Genomic DNA, 7,142 nt, shown 5'->3' with positions numbered 1-7,142 from the left:
TTCTATGTACTGATCACAGACATGTAACTGTTAAGGTAGTTATTATGTACCGATCACAGATATATAGGATATAGTTAACTTATATGTACTTAGGCCTGCCCCGATAAGCAATAAATCGATTAATTGCCGCGATAATTAAAATTAATGCAATGATTTTGACGGGCGCGATTAATTGCTATTTGCGCGTTTGTTTTAATGAGGCGGAACCAGTGCCCCTTGTCAGTCACTGTCCGTGTTGGGAGGCGGGCCGCTGGCTTTACTACAGAGCAGAGAGCACAGCACAGGAGCTCCGTGGGGCAACACCACATAGCTTAACTACATTTCTCAATAGTGTTGCTCCTTTTAACCAAGTAGCGTTATTTGTAGTGTAACGTTAGCGTTTTAACGTTAGTAGCTAACGTTAAAACTAACTTAAAGTTAGTTGTTCACCAACAATCTCAACATTTGTTTTATCATTAGCTCATGTCGATCTACTAGTAGCATCGGCAAGCTAACGTTAGCTGGCCCCAGTCCACTAGCAGCATGTCGATCTACCAGCAGCATCAGCAAGCTAACGTTAGCTGGCCCCAGCCCATTAGCAGCATGTCGAAGTAGTAGTAGCATCAGCAAGCTAACGTTAGCTGGCCCCAGTCCACCAGCAGCATCAGCAAGCTAGGATAATAACAACAATACTTCCGGTCCGGTCGGTGGGCTTCAAAATAAAAGTCTAAAACACCGGAAAAGACGGAGCGGTGGGCTTCAAAATAAAAGTTTTGGGAAATAAATTTCTCAAAAAAAAATTCTCTAACCGGTCGCAATAATATCGCTTATCGCGATATTTTCGGGGGCAATTAATCGCCCAGCAAAATTTGTTATCGTGGCAGGCCTATATGTACTTATGTTAATTTACGTATGGTAAATGTCAAATTGCTTGAATGTTCCGAGAGATTGTATCGCAAGCTTCGTAACAAAGACCTGCGTCAAGCTAGCGACACTTGTTACAGTGGGTGACAATATTATCACAAGGAAAGATGAAATTACCTACCTGGGTTCCATCCTAGAGGCTAATCTTTCCTGTGACAAAATGGCATCCAATGTAATAAAAAAAGTCAACCAACGAACGCGATTCTTGTACCGGATCTCCTCTCTGGTAAACAAGAATACCCTGAAGACTCTAGCAGGAGCACTCATTCAAGGGTACTACGACTATGCTTGCACCTCATGGTACCAAAGCACCTCAAAGGCACTAAAAAACAAATTACAAACATCTCAAAACAAGCTAGTCAGACTACTACTTGACCTGACTCCTAGAACCCACCTCACCCCTGCCCACTTTGACAACCTAGGATGGCTTAGAGTAGACGACAGAGTACAGCAACTTGCAATGGGCCTGGTCTACAAGATACACTACGCGACCAAGGTACCCATGTACATGTCAAAATACTTCCCAAAGGTCAGTGAATACCACGATCACAACACCAGAGGGAGCTCCACAAATCATGTAAAACCCAGATTCGGCTCAAACAAGGGACTAAACACGTTTCGCAATTATGCCACATCAATGTGGAACGCCCTACCTAAAGCTGTAAAGGAATGTGAATCACTACCCACCTTCAAAAACACTCTCAAAAAACACCTACGTGAGACTGCAATTCGAAACTGGCCCCTACAAATGTCCTAACCTAGTTGTACAGTAAATGACCAAGTAAGGCTTTGTCAATATTCCAATGTACAGTGTAAAATGTGTGTGTGTCCCCTTCCCAACCCCCCCCCCCCCCCCCACCTCCAATGTACAGCCCTCACCCAACCCACCCAACCCCACCCCACCCAACCAACCTCCTCCAATGTACAGTTTCTATGCCAAATGTATATACACTCCTTTTCTGGACACTTTTGTATCACAAACAGTACTGTATTTGCAAATCTGATATGTCATAAATGTATAGATGTAGCAGTACTGTCTATCTGTATGTCATGTATGTCATATATGTTATGATGAATTGAAAATGGGGGACCCTGATGTAAACAAGACGAAAGTCTTTCTCTGGTCTGCATCCCCTTAACAATTGTATGTATTGAGCTGTACTGTACTGTACCCATTCTGCAATCTGTTAATAAACTTTTCAATCAATCAATCAATGTAACTGCTAAGGTAGTTATTATGTACCGATCACAGATATATAGGATTATAGTTTACTTATATGTACTTATGTTAATTTACGTATCGTAAATGTCTATCGTCGCTTACTTTATCAATTTTGATTGGAAGCTGGAATCAAAATGCTTGAATGTTCCGAGAGATTGTATCGCAAACTTCGTAACAAAGACCTGCGTCAAGCTAGCGACAACAATAGTTGTTTCCGTTAATATGCTATTTGAATATCACCAAAGCCTAAACACCACCAACACGTAGTCCATAGTAAACTATAGCTCAATACAGCAGAAAAAGCAGTATAGCATCACTTGTAAAAGGTGTAAGACATTTTAAAACATTGCCTACCTGGTGTTTGGGGCTCGCTATCAATGACGACACTCATTGTATTTCAGACTCGCATCCTGTCGAGCTCCGTGCAGAATCAATGCTACGCAGTCTGCTTCTACACTCTTGAGAGCGCCCTCTGCTGACCTGGAGGTATCGTAACATCTCTCTTCACATAAGCTGAAAGCATAATGTTTCTTTTAGACTAACCACACCTGTGTCTCTTAGACTAACTCAAAGAGTGTATTCCTGGGTTATGATAACATCCCATAACCTTAACATCAACCTTAAGCTTACCCCACATTTTGCATAAAACTAAATATTATACTGTATTCTTATAGCACATGCATGAGATGGTCTATTTTGAAAGGTAACATTCTGAAGTTTCTTACACAATAAAGAAAAATCACGTTGAGTGCTAATGTATTAGAGAAACAGAGGTTTGAAGTAAACACACTGAAATAAAATATTTTCTCCTTACTTTTGTGTTGACTTGCTGCCAGATGCCTGTTTTTGGGTTCCAGCTGAGAGGTAGGAGCTGAAGTCTTATGTAGTACAAGTTTATAAAAGTCAGACAGAAAATGAGTGTTTAACAAAGGTTTTGTAATGTGTGTACCGCAATAATTCAGCGTGATTATTCAAAATGGCTGTCCACTTCCATTCATTCAGACGTGTGAGTCAAAACAAAGGACAAAGGTCTTCTTCTGCCCCCCAAAGATTCAGTGATTTTATAAAGGAAAAAACACCTTATCCTTCCCCATCACACCCCTGGACCCATGCATGCTGAACACATTCACAGGAGTCATTTTTACTTACTGTACTTAGATTGTACTTAGGTTGTACTTTAGATTGTATATTGTATTGTATATTCCTCTTGTAGACACGTGAATGTGTCTAACTATAATCCATTGTGCTCTAACTGTATTCCTTGCGACCTAACTGTATTTATGATAACTGCTGTGTAATCTCTTGACCCGTTTTGCCCTGGGACTCAGTGGGACAGTGTGGAAGACTATCGCCAGGGGGAGCTGGTGGGCGTTGGGCTGGCAAAGGAGACAGGTAAAGGAGAGGCTGGTATGAAGGAGGAGCTGGATACACGGGACTCTCTCTTTCGTCGAATTCCACAGAAGCAAGCAGGTGTGTCGGCGAAGAGCTTACCATACAAAGGACACGTGGGATACGGCTCCTGCGTCCAGTCCGAACAAGTAACGTCGCTAGCCAATAGGTTATCATCCCAGTATAGTGATTAGGGCACGTTGACCCCAGAAGAAGACGTTCGACAGCCGGACGGCACCGCTGACCCGCCGCGAGCAGCGTTTAGAACGTATGGTCGGGAGAATCGTTTGGTCACACTGACCAGAGCTTAGCTCCAAGTATAGGCCTGTTAGCCTAGTTAGCTCACGCGTCGCTCCGCCGTCTTCCAGCCCTCGGAGCAGACACCGCCGCCAGACTTCTCCGGACTTCACCCGCCTCCAACATTCTCCTAGCCGACCGCCAGTCCAGCGATTCGCCTGCCTAACGTCAGCCCAGCCAGCCCCCTTGCTATCACAGGTGACAACCACGGGACCGTACGACGGCCAACTCGCGTCACAGACATTCGTTGCGGGAGCGGGCCAGCACTCGGTTGGTACACTCACAACAGGTACTGTTAGCGCTCCAAGCGCCCTGGAACATTATCGGCGAACATTCTCTTTTTTAATAGCATGCTCTCTAAGGGCGAAGAGGATACGGTACTTTGAGCTTGCACGTGCACCAGCGATTAAGGGCGCCCCAACTTTATTATTTTGGTAATGCCGGCATTTATAAGGTATTTTGATTTTCAGTGTGGGCCCACTCTCTTTCGTTTACTGTAATAACATGTGGTGCATATGGCACAATTGTGATTGTAATTATACTGGTTTTCCCACTGTGTGCTCCCGGAGCGTTCCGCCAATCTCCTTGGTACTTAGTGTATGAAAAGCTTATAACCCATATGGGGACTTGTGCATGAGAGTGCATGTAAAGCTTCAGTAAAAGGAGAGGCGTAGAAATGGGACCACTGTGTGCGTGTCAATTACTGGGAATGAGTGTTTAACCCCTTCCTTCCGACGAATGTGTATTACTGTTTAACCCTTTCCTATCTACGGTCTATGCATAATTTGGGCAGGTGTTCTGGACAGGTCTCCACCAGTCAACAAGGAAAGGTACTGCTTTGGGGAGAAATTATATCATCTATCACTACTGCCACCGGGTGTGAGAGGGTGTGGGACGTATTAGGGGAAGTGTGGGTGTTTGGGGAATTACTGCAGTCGCCCTGGAGGGCAAGAAGGACCAGTGTAGAACCCCTAGGTTAGTAAATCCTAGGCCCCATTCGCTCCATTAGCTAAATCCCAATTCTAGTACCCCTACACTACAGTCAGGGACTCAGCCGGACCCAGATCTGCTGTGCTCCCACTACCTGGTGACAGTTCATATCCACTCTCATAAAGTAGGGATAATCCACCCTTCTACACTTTTACTTACTTTTTTTTACTGTATGAAGCACACTCTCAGGGGCTCATACAGAACCACGCCTTTCACCGTAAAATACATGTATTTTATTGTCACAATTAATAAACAAACTTGAAACTTGAACTTGTAAGTCAACCCAACCTTGAAATTAACTGGCCGACATAGCTGATAAAGAGTGATGGGTGTCCAAGTGTCCAAATCCCCCCCCCGCCCACCCAACCCCCTCCAATGTACAGTTTCTTCCCCTTCGGATGTATATATTTTTTTATTATCTCTTTTTCTTACACAGTAGGCCTACTGTATATCTGTATGTCATAAATGTATTGATGAATTGAAAATGGGGAACCCTGATGTAAACAAGACAAAAGTATTTTTCTGGTCTGCATCCTCTTAACAATTGTTTGTATCGAGCCGTACTGTATTGTACCCATTCTGCAATCTGTTAATAAAGTTAATAAAGAGCAGCGACACTGATTGGCTGAGCATCGAGTCCCTGAGCGGGTAGGAGGACACCTGACAAACCGAGGCTGAGTTTCACTAAAGCATCTCGGCGCAAAATATTCTATTGTCTTGTAATTGTATTAATTTGCCTTTCTTGCACCAATTTACAATCTAGGATCTAGGATTGTAGATGGTATTGGGAAAACGTTGATTGTCAAAGAGACAAAGCAATTTTGAAGAACGCGGCTTGTTTGTACCTGACGTAGTAACAGGTTTAACTTGAGCCAGTGCCGTTCAGTACAGCGTTAACTTGTCTAGTTCTCTAGTAACGATGTGTCTGTGAAACTATTATTTAATATGTACATTGAATTAATATAAAGCCGTATGACCAGGCATTGTATGGTCATAAGCCTAATCTTATATTTTGATAATAAATGGGTGTGTACCAAATCCAAGAAGCGTTTGATTAGCTACTTGCTAAGCTAAGCTATCCTGGTGCAGTTATTTTGATGCTGACAAGTTGACGTCACACAGCCAGACACGTTACAGTGTGTGACTCTATTCTCTTCACATGTGATAATATATAATAATAATGTTCTGAAGGTCCAGATTAACACTGAAAGTCTGCGTTTATTATTTTGTATAACTTATATATTGTTTATATATATAAGATATATATATCTTTACGTCATCTGTTTACCTACCAGTATTCATCATTCGCTTATTGTATGTCCCATTCTTAACGCTGTAGGCGCCAGGGCGCGCGCCCCCCTAGACATGTTTTCAGAACATGTTCAGGCATGCCCGTTCAAGGGAGCGAGCGCATTGATTCTGTACAGGTGAACAGGCGGAGACCAACAGGGAACTAATATAGAGTATTAGACGACGTTGGGTAGACGACGTACAGCAGCAGCATTACAGGGAAACTAACAGAGTGAGAGAGAAGACGTCTGGTGCAGTTGTACACAGACCGAGAGCAGTGTATCGTTATAGAGAGCCGCATGGCTAATTAGATACCACTATAATATTGTCGAGCCATTATTGGCACAGTATAGTGACTTGTGTAAGCGAAGTAACGTGGAGAGACTTATAGTTAAACCCAGCGACGTTCTGGACATAACTACTCATTGGAGACCGCCTGCGGGTTAGCTTCCAGTACAGACGGAGCTAACTAGCTATCATCTATGCCAACAGGCTTTTGGATTAATAGCTATTAACCCTGCCATCGGGCGCTAGGAATACAAGGACCGGTTCCGTACGAGACCCCTTCTCCCAGCGACGACAGGATTATCCCAACAGTCTACAGTTTCTCTGGAGCCGGAGCTCTAGAGAGAACCACCGTCTCCAGCCACCATCTTGCTTTTCCCTGTGCCGCCTCGCTTCGTCTCACTCCATTCAGAGCTCCACCGGTCGAGTATCCGTAGTATAGGAACTATCGTTACCGCTGACTTTGTTGCACTGACATTCTATTATTAAAGGAGAACCGTGATAAATAATATGTATGTTTGCTATTGACATTAAAATGATGCTTGTTCAACTTGTATCCCTGTCCCCGCGCAGTTAATGGAGTGTCCGCCATTTTGTCTACCTATACTGTCTGGCCATTAATATATTCTTTAGCAGTGGTTTAATCTAAACAATCTAAATACAGTCAGGGTTGTGTAGCCCCTTAGCTACAAATAATATATTGTCAATCATCATCTGTGAGTATACAGGCTGAACAGACTCTAGTGCTGTTAGTAAACAGGCTGAA

The sequence above is a fragment of the Notolepis coatsorum genome, assembly GCF_963971535.1.
Source record: "Notolepis coatsorum genome assembly, contig: SUPER_15_unloc_4, whole genome shotgun sequence".
In the NCBI taxonomy this organism is placed as follows: domain Eukaryota; kingdom Metazoa; phylum Chordata; class Actinopteri; order Aulopiformes; family Paralepididae; genus Notolepis; species Notolepis coatsorum.
The sequence above is the reverse complement of the archived record's forward strand: the minus strand, read 5'-3'. Positions refer to the sequence as shown.